The sequence below is a fragment of the Cryptotermes secundus genome, unplaced genomic scaffold (assembly GCF_002891405.2).
Source record: "Cryptotermes secundus unplaced genomic scaffold, Csec_1.0 scaffold722, whole genome shotgun sequence".
Classification (NCBI taxonomy): Eukaryota; Metazoa; Arthropoda; class Insecta; order Blattodea; family Kalotermitidae; genus Cryptotermes; species Cryptotermes secundus.
The window spans coordinates 547779-562806 of NW_019729219.1; the positions used below are offsets into that span (position 1 = coordinate 547779).

Below are 15028 nucleotides of genomic sequence, written 5' to 3' on the forward strand. Positions count from 1 at the left end.
GTGGTGGTGGGTGGTGGTGGTAGTAGTAGTAGTAGTAGTAGTAGTAGTAGTAGTAGTAGTAGTAGTAATAGTGACGGTAGCGGGGCTGGTGGTTTTAGTAGCAGCAGCAACAGCCTGTGAACGGCTCTTACGGCTAAAGACAACATTATTGAAATTGGTTCACCGTATTAGCCACAAAAAGTGTGCAGCCTACTTCAAATCAGTACGTCTAATCGGATCGGTTACAAAAGGGTACATGTTCAATGACTGAAAAGCGAACATCATCCCACTTTCCAATTAAGAGACTGAACTGTAAACAAAGTTTATTTACGTATGTTGGAGGCGGCCATTTGTTGGTAAACTTTGCAGGCAGCGTTACGAAGAAAGGAAATGCGGCTTTCGAGAACAAGTCGCAGTCAATTTGTATCAGGAGCTGTGTAAATATATCCCTAGGCCAAGTTTATTAATATCCATAACATTTCTAAATTCCTCCCCAGACACATTCAGTCTCTGCCCCTTCATTTTATAAATTTGCATGCTAACATGCAAAGTCTATTTACGGCTAATGTAATTCTCTTGCGTCATTTTCTTTCATTAATGTAGAACTTGATTGTGGTGTTTCGAAAGTAAACACTAAGCTTAAATTTCGAATAATAACTATTAAAAGTGACCTCGAGAAGAGTGAGAATGGAAGAAGTAAAGAAACAAGCAGAATGAAGAAGAGATAAAGACGAAGATTTTAAAGAAAAAAGATAGTCTTCTAATAATTCAAAGGACTGGATATCGTTAGTGGTTGTAAGAAGGGTGTGTAGACGACTAAGCGAGGAGAGTATGAGAACGAACCAGCAAAACTAGCACAATAAACAGCTCCCTGAAACAGCGTGGGAGTTTCGAAGGTGAAGGCCACATGTACAGGTTAGGTTGTGGCAGTCACGCGACCAAATTCACTGTTTAACAGAAAGTATCGCTTATCTTCTATTGTTCGAGAAGCAACATCGCAGCCATAAATCAAAACATTTTATTATATAACGCTCATTAACACACGTAGCACCATAATATAAATTATACACCAATTACGACTGCTTGCAAAATTCACATGACGGTCTTTAATGAAGTGACCTATAAAGCATCAAGTTCTGCATTATACTGAGCACAGTATGCAAGACGGCAAAGGCAGGAGGTACTTGTTTGACATCTGGTTCATACATTACCTTACAATCCAAGACTACGAGTCCAGGGCAAATTTTCCAGCGTCAAAAGAAGGTAGGTATGCAAACTAAACGAAACCGCCACACGTAAACAAGTAAAACACGCTCGTCTTGACAGGAGGCAGCCTGTCTATTCCACTACAAGCATTAAACTCACTCAGTCTCTCTCTCTGTCTGCAGAACAGCAATCTGTTGCGCTACATACTGACTGCGAGACAGAAGCGAGGCGAGATGAGATGGCACAGAGCTGCAACTGACATCTAGTGGTAGCTAGGTACAATTCATTGCATGTTAGTCGGTGGATTGATTGATACAGCAGCGAACAAATTGTGGTAGTTTGTACAGGTAATATTGTCCCTGTCCACTATTGTATAAAGACATATGAGGAAGTAGATGCATAGCTCCACCTTTCTTGACCTCGGCACTATATAGTGGTGAGTGGTCAGCTTCACGCACCTGCCTCTCCCCGCCCCGGGGTGAAAGAGCCGCCGGTACCTATTGAATGGGAGGCTGGGAGGACACCACAGTCGGTCTGGACACTGTGAAGAAGAGAAAAATCTTGCACTACCAGAAGTCGAACACCAGCCGTGCAGTCCGTACGCCATCGCTGTACCGACTGAGCGATTCCGACTCTAATTGTGACAGTTTATATGTAATTCAGCTGCAGAGAGGAAGTTCATAGAAAGCGGACGTTCACCTGCACTAATCAGGAAAGCTATATGAGTGTCTTCTGCAGTATTTAACGGCGCGTTTTCAACCGTATAATTGTCATAGCACGATCACAGAAGCCGTGTATTCAAAAAGTTCTTACTATTTTCGGCCGCTAGCAATGCTGGGGCTGTAGGTTTAAATGAAAGGGGGTACGCGATCGCTTAGTTGGTTGAGGCACTACGCTACAAGCCGGAAGGTCGCGGGTTCGAATCCCGATGAGGTGGGTTATTTTCAATTGGCCTAACCCTTCCAGCCGCGCTATGGCCCTGGGGTAGACTCAGCCTCTACTAAAATGAGTACCAGGAATCTTCCTCGGTGCTAAAGGGCGGCCTGCACGTAAGGCTGACAACCTTACAGCCATCTGTGAAACAACTGTGTAGAGAAAATGTGGAAGCCTCGACGTCTCACAACCTTGTGGGCTTTCAAGGCCTGTCACAAGAATTGGTTTACCATTTACCTTTTACCTAGGTTCTTATATCACGCCGAACGTGGGTATATGCTTGCGTTTTTCTTTCTTGTGTTTTTGTTGTGCTGTGTAGGTAGTGGCCTTTCGAGGGAACGATCACCCGGCGAAGGAGTCCTATCAAACATCCACGAGATTTATAATTTCATCAACATGTTCCTAATCCATGACGGCCGAAGAACAAAAAGAATATATTTCATAACTCAAAATGGTAGGTTGTAAACAATGGATTAATGACAGTGAAGTAAGGGATCACCGCCTGTTGTTACTGTCGCATCATCTGTCTAGAAACACTGAACATCTACGTCGGACAGCCCTGCATTCAAAACTGGGACTTCCTGAAGGAGGAACAGCGCTAACCACAGCTTGATTGCGACGTTCGGTGAACATTGCATGCCAGGATACCCGGTACCACACCTGAGATTCAAACAAAGTCGAGTCTGAAGCGTTACATCTTGTACTAAACTGTTTATTCAGAGAGGCTGCAAGAGACTATTAAAGCTTTCATTTATTTATCTTTGGTATAACTGACGTCATTGCCACAACCTCAGACTATACAGTGTCCCAGGAGGAGAGATCAATATTCTGGGAATTCATAATATCGGTCGTTCTAGGCAAAAAATGTTATATGTACGAATACATGTGGGGGCACGTGGTAGCGTAGTTGGTTGAGGCACTATGCTACAAGCCGGAAGGTCGCTGTTTCGAGTCCGTCATTTGTATTTTTTAATTTATCTAATACTTCCAGCCCCACTAGGGACCTGGGGTCGACTCAGCCTCTGACAGAAATGAGTACCAGGAAGGTTCCTGGGGGCAGGTAAAGGACGGCGGACGCGTAAGGCTGATAAACTTACCGCCATCTGTGAACCAACTGTCTAGAAGATGTGGGAGTCTCAACTTCTCCCATCCCCATGTACCGTCATGGCCTGTTACAGGATTCCTTTACCTACTTTTATATACACAGATATCCTATTTCGAACGGTTTCCGAGATAGAGCTATTTCAGTGTACAGTTCCAAAGATGTTGATAAGAAATAGATATTACTTACTGTTTCTAATACCGGTATTTATTGTTCAAGTGACAAAATTTGGTACAGTTTACCTAGTATAATGCATTTTCGAAGATTCCTCAGTCAACATCAATGAACTTTGCAACTCGTGTGAGGTCACGGCGTGCTGCTCGTCTGTTCAGTGTGCAGTGAACTGCAGAGTGAAACCGGTCGGAACGAGAGACATGTACATATACTATTTTTTACTTAGAATAACCGATACTATGACCTCCCAGAATATCGATCTTTCCTCCCGGATCACTCTGTATAGCGTCGAAACCAGATGAACTGAAAACTAGTCTTGGACTGCCATCAATCCCTCTTGAAGCAGGCTAACATAACAGACTTCAACTGACATGGGTGCCGGTGCAAGAAGGTATTGAAGGTAATGAAAACGTAGATCAACTGGCAAAATTGGGAGCTAGGACCTGAACCAGCTTGCGGCATCTCAGCAGGAATTGTCAAGAAAGACGTCAGGGGCTGGAAATGAGACGTCAAAAATATTTGGAATTCTTAGCAGCACTCAAACAGGCAAAGGGATTCATGCAGTTAGATAGAAGAACCAAGCAATTGCTAAAACTGAACAGCAACCAGTTGCGGTGGGACGACAGGACTACTCACAGGACACTATCAACTGAAATGACACTACTTCAAAGTGGGATTGATAGACATTCCCACAAGCAAAGTGTGCATATGAAAGTTGGATCAGCCAACGCATCATATGTGAGTGTAATGCTACAGTTTACCTAAGATTTCGGTAAGTGGGCCATTGCTTTACGGAGCCACGTGAATGCCAAGATGCCCCTGTAGTTTTAGTTAGTTTCCTAGTTTCTTGGGTTGGGGTGAGACTGAGTCCACTTGGTACGTCGGCCACTATTTGGCCTATTGTACCAGCCCCGGATGATAGATGATGAGTGTGGAGAAGTTGGTGGAATGAAAGTTGACAGAGGAAACTGAAGTACTTTGTCCACCACAAATCCCATATGATTTGACCTGGGTTCGAACCCGATCCGTTGCGGTGGGAAGTCGACAACTAACCGTCTGAGCTATGGCACTGCCCCAGACGCCCCTGTAAGTACGATATTACATTTCGAATTGATTATAAAACTGTCGAATGCTTGAAACAAAGGAGAATGCATAATACGTACAGATGATTGAAGGTCGCGTTACAAGGGCCGGTCTAGGCCTTCTCCTTATGCATTCATTCATATAGCGTGGAATAGTAGAATGAGTAAGATCTAAAAGTTTGTGATGATGGTAAATTGTTAAAATTAATATGTTGCTGGACATTATCCATCATCCTGTCTGTTCTTAAAAAACCGTCTAGTTTCTATTAAAAACACAACGTTTCGGGAACTGGAATCTGTCTCCGTCTTCAGGTAAAACCTACTCAGTTGGGTCCAATAGATAGAGCTAGCCCCTATCTCCGGACCGGATTCCAGTTCCCGAAACGTTGTGTTTTTAATAGAAACTAGACGGTTTTTTAAGAACAGACAGGATGATGGATAATGTCCAGCAACATATTAATTGTAGTAGAATGAGTAATGAATTTAAAGGTCCGTGGAAGAAATGCTTGTGACTTAATTTTCTGCACTATCCTGACATTTACCTGGATGAAGTAGGAAAACTGTAAAATATAACTCAGTCAGGAAATTGAAATAAGTAGGTGCACCGACCTAAATTTGAAACGAACATTTTACGAGCGATGTGCCCATGAGGCACATACCTCAATTGGATTTATTGTAACTAAACTCGGATTATAAAAGGGGTAATATATTTATACTAACTTACATATTCATTTCATTTGTTCTGACTGAGAGAAGCGAGTCTCGGTACTAGTAACATGTAATAAGTTTGTGGTAGAATAATTTTACGGCCAGCGGCCCCAGGCACGTGGTCATTACTAGTAAACAAACAAATTCATTTGAAACTTTAGAAATATAAATTACTTTCACATTACATAATACTGCCTTTCAACACTTCTCGTTGATTACTTGCAACGGACGCTGTGACGTTGCATAGCTCTCAACTGTCAATTTCGTCTTCCGTGACGCTTTCCAGCCAGATAAGGGCTTGGAAGTGTTTGACGTGTGGTGATAGCGCAGGCGGAAGAGAAGCAGCGTCATGCTAGAGAGACATCAGGCCTATACAAACTCTGCTTCTACTGATAACAAGTGCGGAGCTGAAATTCACGCCTGAAAGAACGTAGGTTGCACCAAAACGAGGTTAAATTAGACAAGTCGAGACGACAAAACAACTATGAAAGTTAAATCAAACACGCCGGAATACATTATTTAAGAACTTAGAAAGGACCTCATCTCAAAACATGAGACTGAAGAAAATTATTTTTTTCAGCGCGCACTTCGACGGAAGTGCGCACGACCTTCTTCTCATTAAGCAGGGCAAAACCAGAAGGCATAGTTCACGTCACGGATGCGCTGTCTAGAGAACGGTCACTATTGAAGATACTTATATCAATAAATTTTATTGGCATTTAGGACATTTCCCACCTACTTAAGTTCTTTCAGACACAGAATTTACAAAAGTGAAACTGTTTCCTTCATTAGGTCTGGGGGGGGGATGTTCCTACTCCGTTTGGCTTATTAGAAAAAGCTCAAATCGATAAATGGACACGAAAATAAGTTTTTAGCAGAGTACGTAAGGTAATCGCCCGAAATCGCCAACTATTGTTATAAGTAACATTAATTAAGAGTGATTAACATGTGTTTGCACATGCTGGGAATAATCCTATTCATGCACGATTGTGGGCGACTTAGGCCAGTTCTTGCTGGGAGGCCCTGAAATGTTGGTCGTCTTTCTTAGAATTTTTGTGAAGTTTCAAGACATCACCTTATCTTTCAGAGCTTGAGATTTGACAGGTGCGTAGTAGTAGTGCGTGGAGGAGTAGTTTCTTGAACCGACTTTTCGGGATTATCCATCAAGGGCCTGTCTGTCGTGCCGTTGTGGACTTAGTGCTGAGACTTCCCTGAGAAAACTAGCTAATTGGGAAATGTAAAAATGCTGAGACCTCTTTGTTTTCGAATTGAGCTAATAGGGGGTCTCGAGGGATGCAACTTCTGGGGGCCCTGAGGTGTCTACCGTCTCAGAACGAGTTATTTCTACACGGAGTGCGCTTCCAGTCTTTTCAAGTGGTAGGACGCAGAATCTGTGCGTTCTTCGGAATTACTAAGTTAACAACCACTTACCTATTCCGCCAACTGGGATACATTACTTCTTAGTAATCAATGTGAACCATGACAATTTATTTAGGCATTATGACTTGATGGAAATATTATTAAAGTGGATTCCTGTCAACATAAGCGTAATTATCAGTGCTATTACACATATTTTACGCCATAAAGTCTCTCTGAGGTACGCCTGAGCGATTGTGGTGTGTGCGTGTGCAACCAGACCCGTTAAGACCTAGAGACCAGATTCCCAGCTCTACCAATCCCAGTCACAAATAGTCAGCATCCTGCTTGACCTTACCCGAAAAACTGAACAAATTCGTAGCCACCAGGCTTGTGTCTACTGGCGCCCATCCTTCTTTCTACCTTCCCAGCCTGTTACTACGACAACAGCGAGGGAAACACCGGGAGAAATAAGACGTAGGGACGGTACCCCAAGAAGAGCAATCGTTGGCATCATGGCCCGAGGAAGGCCGTAGTTGCACCCAACGTCTGCGAGCTACAGCGGCGGCAAGACAATCCAGCAGGTAGCGACTACAATATAACATCAGATGCCACAAGCAGAGTATATATTCCGTTAACGACGAACATCATCGCCGTAAAACAAATTATAAACACAGTACGAGTATATACTCTGTTAACGTCCAACATCATCAGTGGGAGTTAAGTACTGAGCAGTGTGTATATCCTGCTATTAACGTCAAATTTCGTCATCGGGACTGAGGTTGTAAGTGCTGTATGTATCTTGCTAACATCATATATCGTCAGCGCTGGTGATTTTTGACGTTAATGATTCTAAAAAATAGCTAAAGATGACGGAAATTGTCCAAAATAGTACCCGTGTTTTTTGTTACATGTCATCGTCAGAAATATATTGTCACGTGTATTAGTGACTATAGATGGGGTTTGGATTGGTAATTGCATTTACTGAACACTTAAAGATCGTAACTACAAAAAAGTATAGCGTTATCTCTAACTCATACATTCTGCAGTTCACTACAACACGTACTAATTCTTCTTAGTCTGATGTGTCTTTACCGGTTGTCGTCTGGTAACGGCTTACAACGCCGTATATTCTTCAGCTTCCATGTTCACGTCATTACTGACCGGCTACTGTCTTAGAAGTAACTCCTATGCTTTACTGGCATCTGCTCTTCGTTACATAGCCTCGGCACGGACCACACAGAAAATACCTCTTCCAAAATTTCTTCTATTATTACATGAGTGTCTGTTGCAGCCATTGCTGTTGTATAGCTGCTTATTTTGCAGTTGTTGCCTAGCAACAAGTCTACATGCCACAGTGCTCCCTCCTTTAGGCTATTCGTTCAGAATATCCTACAGATGTACAGCCATTTTTTTCTTTTCCGAAGACTGTAATTGTGATGTCTGTGATCGGCCTCATCTTCCAGGTGTAGCACCATCACCCTCGATCTAGGGTTCCGCTTGATCCTGTATCCCACATCATTTATCCAAATGACTACCTTGTATGTGCCTTCCCATAAGCATTGGAACTTCTTTATTTCCTTTTCATAGGGGTTGGGTGATAGAGCCACATTTTGTCCCCCTTGAGGTAGCTCACACAGTTGGTCAGTTTGACGTAATGGGTTTTTATCAGGTCACTGGCCAACTTCAGGTTTTCACTGGTATAACTGTGGATGTCATGTTGATGGTTCACTAAATTTTCCACGTGATCAACTGTGGGTCGTTCCTTGTCAGGAGGTGCCCCAAACAGCATATTGCAGGGCAGTTGGAGTTTGGATCAAGCCCGTAGCGTCATGAGTGGTTGTCCTGTAAGCAATGGAGGATGATGGGTAATCTTGCATCCCAATCACTCTGGTGCAAAACGTAGGTGCTCCACGACCATTTTGATTTATTGTTTGACCATGCTGTCTGATTTCAGGTGCGGGGGATTTGTGAGCGTCTTGCTCACTCCCAGGCGTTTCAAAGCCTCCTGTATCAGACGGGACTTTAAATTGTGGTCCTGGTCACTGTTCAGCTTCCACGGTACTCCGAAGCGGCAGAAGTTGGTAATCAGCGCTTCTGCCACTGTCCAAGCCTCTAAGCTGAGAATGGCATAGGCTTCCGGCCACTTGGTAAACTAGTCCATAGGGATCAGGAGGTAACAGTTTCCTTGTACACTTCATGGGAAGGCTCAAATGTTTATCATTTCAAAGAGGGCCCCGACATTGTGCTGATGTAATTAGTTTCGATTCCTGGTTCAGGGGCCGTGACTGATTGTACAGGTGTTGCACTGCTGGCACCACTTCTCAACATATTTTCTTGCTTGTAGTCAGTAGTACCTTTCCGGACATTATTCAGGATCTTGTTGACATCCAAGTGACCTCCTGATGATCCACCATATAGTTCAGTGAGCATGTCATTCACTGTTCCAAGGGAGAACTTTCTCTATTTTTGATCGTCCGTCGGCGGATTCACGGTGACACTTTAGTGTGCTATTCCTCACAGAGAAGGACTTCCATTGGGCCCAGTATAGTTTGTACTTGGGGCTGTGGTCATTGTTATCTATCCGTTCTGGATGCTGTACGGTTTCTACTGCCATGAACACTCCAAATGGGATAACCTTTATGTTATATAACATTATCCAGGCTTCTACCCTGAAAACTGAGTCCTTCCACATATCAATAACTAACTACAAGACAATTTGGTGTCATAACTAACATCACAGTATAAATCTTAGCTGCTGCAGAAATCTCAAATCCCTTATTAAGCGAGAACATTCGTGTCTGTATATTAATTAATTTGAGTATGCAGTAGCATAGTTGGATGAGGCACTATGCTGCAGCTGGAAGGTTGCAGGATCAAATCTGATGAGGTCACTGGATTTTTTCAATTTACCTAATCCTTCCAGCCACACAATGGCCCTTGGGTTGACTCAGCCTCTAACAGAAATGAGTACCAGGAATATTCTTGGAATATTCTTGGGGGAAAGGCCGGGCGCATAGGGCTGACAACCTTACCACCATCTATGAGCCGATTGTCTAGAAAATGTGGGAAGCTCAATATCTCACAACCCTATGGGCCTCCAAGGCCTGTTACATGGATACTTTTACCTTCTGATATATTGGGTTTCTGGACTTTATCCATCGTCCTAGTTTTTAAGATAACAAAAACACGACGTTTCGGAAACGGATCCAGTTTCCGAAATGTNCAACCTTACCACCATCTATGAGCCGATTGTCTAGAAAATGTGGGAAGCTCAATATCTCACAACCCTATGGGCCTCCAAGGCCTGTTACATGGATACTTTTACCTTGTTATTAATTAATTACAAATAGTAAATCAGTTAAAAATGTTACTATATTTATCTTCTTTACTCAAAGTTCAGGTATCAGCTTTTTCCAAACTCTCTAATTCATAACCATTTCCATCTCTTCCTGTATCTTCCCATATCTCTTTTGGAACAAACTATGCAAGTCACAGCTTTGTTAGGAATGTGGGGTTCAGCCATTCTTTGGAGATGCTGAAAATTTTGCGTATATATGTTTTTTCTACAATGCCTGCCCATCTCCAACTTATTGTTTTAGTTATCCTAATAATTCTAGGAAAACTTGAATTATGAAGCCCCTTATTAGGTATCTAATGCTTTTCAATTTCTCTTGTATTAGGGTCATCTCTATGCAGTTTTGGGATCTTTAGAAATTCATAACAATATGGTATCCTAAAGTTCCAAGCCAGGAAGATTTTCATATATTGTACTCCTCTAAACATTTATAACAACTAATTGTGTGTATAAATATTCAAGTTGCAATGTATTATATTGCTGCATGCCAGAAGATATACTTCCATGGAAATGCAATAATAGTGGCCCATTGCCTGGGAATCCTTAAACAACAAACTCAATTCCCCAGAGATGAAAGGACAACAGGGGGTTCATTACATGACAGTGGCTGAGACCAAAGGCTCCTAGATGGTGCATTCCATTCCGTCCAAAACCAGGTTATAAAAGTCCAGCTTCAAAGGGACCAGAGAGTTGGCAGAGAAGTTCCCCATGTCGAGGCGGGGTCGAATACCTCCACCGTGACCCTGCGAGTCGTAGGAGGCAAGGAAAAGGGAAGTCTCACATCTGAGACAGTAAAATAAGGTCACAAATCCCAAGGGACTCGGACCCAAGAAAGACTGCGCTGGCAAAGGCCAGCAGCATATACAAAAGACAGACCAGTCCTCTCGTCAGAGGGGGCGCCCCACAAAAACAAGACCATAAGTGTGAAACAGTAATAAATATCTGGACTGACCATCAGTCACAATGTGACTTGGACTTGGACTTGGACCAGACAGTTAGTTGAGTTCTGGAAGTTGCCAAGCACAGTTCCGTTTGGCTTCGACTATAGCAGAAGTAGTAATTATAACAGTGTTGTAAGAAACGTCTGACGATGTTATAAGTGGATGATAATTGTGCTTGTAGGTGTAGAGGAGATAGGCCAACAAACATATTCGCCAAATCCAAGACCTGCATAAATTATTTGTCGCATTACATAGGTAACACGCAATAATATTTTAAATACAAATCAGAATTTTCTTCACACAGCTTACTAAGATACTTTGCTACCCCAAATATCTCTCAAGTGACTCACAAGAAATAAAATAAGGTAACAATATGTTGAAAGAAATTGAAAACTTTTCTTGTATGGGTAAAAGAGTTTAATAAAACAGAAAACCAAAGAAGAAAGTCCACAGAAGGTAGAAATTTTACTGTACCATTAAGAGTATCTGGGAAAATTCAAAGTTCAACTTATAATATGACATATATTACTTTTCAGTTTAGACCTATGGAGGAAAATTTTTGTTGTAACTGAGTGACATACACAAATTGCAAAGAACAAATATTATATTTCTATGGAGTATATTAAGAAAAGCACAAAGTGCGAAATCCAATACAAGATGATCTGAAAGTATAAGCATTGCAAAGATAATTTTTCAAATTCAGGATACAGTGTTATGAGCATATGGACTGTCTGACCAGCAAAAGAGATTTGTCTAGAAGAGGCTTCTTCTGGGGGATACTGTGGGCTTGGCTAGGACTCTGCTGTAGGTCCAGCTGGAACCAGAAGGTTTTATGTCAGTGTCAACTTGCTTGGGCATAGATCCATGACCTGTGGATGAGAATATGCAGAGCCAACGGAAATTAAGAAGACCTCAGTCTGGTGGGCTTCGGTTTTAGCTAAGGTCAAGGCGCTTAAAGAGCCTAAGCAACAGCGAGGGTGCATGATGGCCCCAGTAGAGGTCTGTGTGCTTAAGGGGTGACTAGAAATCACCCACATATCAATATTCAGTTCTCCACGGGCATATCGGCAGGGCATACAGTATACCTGTGAAAGAGGGAGGAATTAAGACGAAATTTTACTTGGAAAACATGAATAGAAGTCACTTAGGAAGGTAAAACTTAAATCCATCATAAATAGGTGTGATTATGTGAAGTGGATCAATCTGGCTCATGACAAAAACCAAAGGTGCACTCTTGTGTTCACAGTAACAAAATTTTGAATTACACAAAATGCAAGGAATTTGCAAACTAGGTAAGAAATTATAACTTCTCGATAAAAATAACGGCCCATGGAGTTAGATATGGGTGTGTGTCATGTGTGAATAAGAGCAGGATGTGGAAAGAAAGTGTATACATGGCAATGGGGAAACCAAATAAAGAAAGACATAGAAAAAGGAGACCAGACAAAGAGTAAACATTGAATCAATGTTACAATAAAAAGATGGAGAATGATTTAAAGTAAAGTGACCCAACCTGGCAGAAACACGACAGGTGATGATGATGATGATGATGTTATGGTGGTGGCAGTGATATATCATAAGACTTATAACCATGTCATTAGAGAAAGGAAATGTTATGTTAAATGGCAATTTAAGTATAAAAATTATGATGAGACACTGATGTTTACATTTTGAATAAAGGATTAGACTAGGGCTCTTGTGATTCAGATATATAACAAGAAACGAAAGGTTGGCTCCAATTTTTACCATACTTGTTTTTCAGAGTAATTTCTTTATTTGTTCTAGGCTAACATAAATTTACTGCAGATATAAATCTACGTTTGATGGAGCAAATCAGTTCTTCACTGCCTAGAATCATAAATTCTATTACACAGCTAACTAAGAATTGATACATTATACTGCAGAGATACAAAATATTGTCTCCTTTCATTAAATATAAATGATATAAAATATAAAGAATATATATATGTAGATTTTCAATGTGTTTTGTATATTATATCATGTAATTTTATGATGTCACTGTCTGACAAGCTGTTTCTGAGAAATCTGATGTGTGTTTGATTTCACAAAAACCAAGGATTGTGGTGTACTGCAGTGGGCAAAAAAAAATTGCCTGACCACTTTTTTAGAAGCTCCAATAAAATGTTCTCAAAATGGGTTGAGAGCATAAGCGTAAAATTTTAATAACGATAATCACATGATTTAAAGCAAATATACAGATCCATTGTCATTTTTATTGACGAAGGGCAAAAGAGACATCTTCAGAGGCATTTCCCAGCAGATCAATTTTTCCATACATATCCCCCACCTGATCAAGTAAATATACAGAATAACTGAAAAGACATGGTGTCATTTTTATAAAATTTAATTCTTGTTTATGTATTTTTTTATTTCAAGTATTTCTTGGTACTTTTGAACCAAGTGGTAACTTATAAATAAATTGGTTACACAAAAACACATTTCCACACTAACTGGTGTTTCACTGCAATTTGGGTTCTTACATTCCCAGTGACCCTATTACAATTATTAAGCTACATAAATATAACATGATAATAAGTACAACACATAGGAATAAGATTTATACAGATGCTCACCATCATCAAGACAAACAATGAAAAGTACACGATGATAATGTGTATATCCCTGAGTATTGTGCTTGTACAGCTTCACACACTGTACGCTCCAATATAAATAACACACATCATCTATTCAGCTTAGAGTTCCTAGGACTGGCTTTGGAATAAATTATGTTCTTTGCGAGAGTAAATTTAAATTAAAACTTTTCATATATGAAAACAGTCAATAACCTACAGCATGTAATTTGAAATCCATTAATAGACATTAATTATATATCTTCTTTCTGAACTGGTGTAACTAGCAGTTAGATTGCATTAGTTCCCTGCTATGTCTTATTATCACAAAATCATCAATTTACTCTCAAACTTCATCAGTAGCCAAGGAATATCTTTTATTGTCAATTTTCTTTGCACCTTCTCATCTCTTTATAGATGAGCATATGCTTAGATTCGTTGACATAGATCCTCAGCAAACACCAGCCATGCAAAGGATTGAATTACAAGTTACAAGCTAATATTTCAAATATACATGAAAAACGATTTTTGTGACTCTTTTAATTGTTCAGCATAAACATATGCAGCTAGTTTTAGGAAAGTAACCAAATCTTTTTCTAATAAATACATACTATCACACACTAATAACGTAACCATTGTTTCTCTTATAAATGCAAAGTAATCTTAATAATTTAAAACAATAATACAGTGCCATGGAAATAACATCTAACAGTCTTTTAAAATACACAGCATTGTCCAAAACATCACTCCATTTCAACAAAAGAAATAGTTCAGCAAAACCTGGACAGTTGAGATGATTGTTAGAAGCAGATTACTGGGGGGGGATAAGAACTCATATTACTACAAAAGTTGGGTAAAAGAAAGAATGAACACAGATGCTTCTTCACTCATCTGCCTAGTAGCTAACTCTCCTCTGCATGCCTTCCCTTTCTCCCACAATTGCCATTTATATTCCTGTTTTGTTTCGTTTACAGGCTTCCTCTCTGTTTTGTGTTCTCAGTTTATTATGAGGATATCTGGATGTATTACAAAATTCCACTGACAAATCATGTCACTTCACTTTGATAAAATAAATAAATTATAACATTTACTATAACATGTATTACATTTTATAAACTCAATGACAACAATGATTACAACAACGAATTAACTAAACAGCTCTCTTCTCCTAAGACAGAGAGGTGAGACTGCTGTTGAAAGATACGAAGTGTGCTGTGTAGGTAGGGTCAGGAGAAGGAGGTTGATTTGAACCTCCATCGCTCATGTTCATTCTTTCCCTGACCTAATTGTATTAGGCTCTTCTGTAATCATTGAAATAAACTTCTTGTTTCAGTGACAAATAAAACTTGTGTAGTTCTTATTCTTTCTCATATAATAAAAATATATGTTAATATGCTTACAAATGAAAAAAGGTAAACCATCTAATAAAATAATATTTCATGTAGTGTAAACATCTGGATAATCTGAGTATCTTTGCTGTATTCCTTCAGATGCTAATGATTCAGAGAACACATCAAGATTCAGCTAGCCATCACCTGAGTGTTCACAGATTAGGAATAGATTTAGTTCCTTCACCAAGCAGCCAGAGATCAAGGAAG

General features: G+C 40.4%; 1 protein-coding gene across 6 annotated transcripts in view; it reads right to left on the reverse strand.

The window, feature by feature from the left end:
* LOC111865533 (high affinity cAMP-specific and IBMX-insensitive 3',5'-cyclic phosphodiesterase 8B) overlaps window positions 1–1382 on the reverse strand; it is a 292551-nt gene extending 291169 nt beyond the window's left edge. For all 6 annotated transcript variants that reach the window (XM_023853639.2, XM_023853640.2, XM_023853641.2 and 3 more), the window contains exon 1: window positions 1191–1382. The gene's annotated coding sequence lies outside the window, so the exon portion shown is untranslated. The remainder of the gene's footprint in view (window positions 1–1190) is intronic.
* Window positions 1383–15028: the final 13646 nt, after the last annotated feature.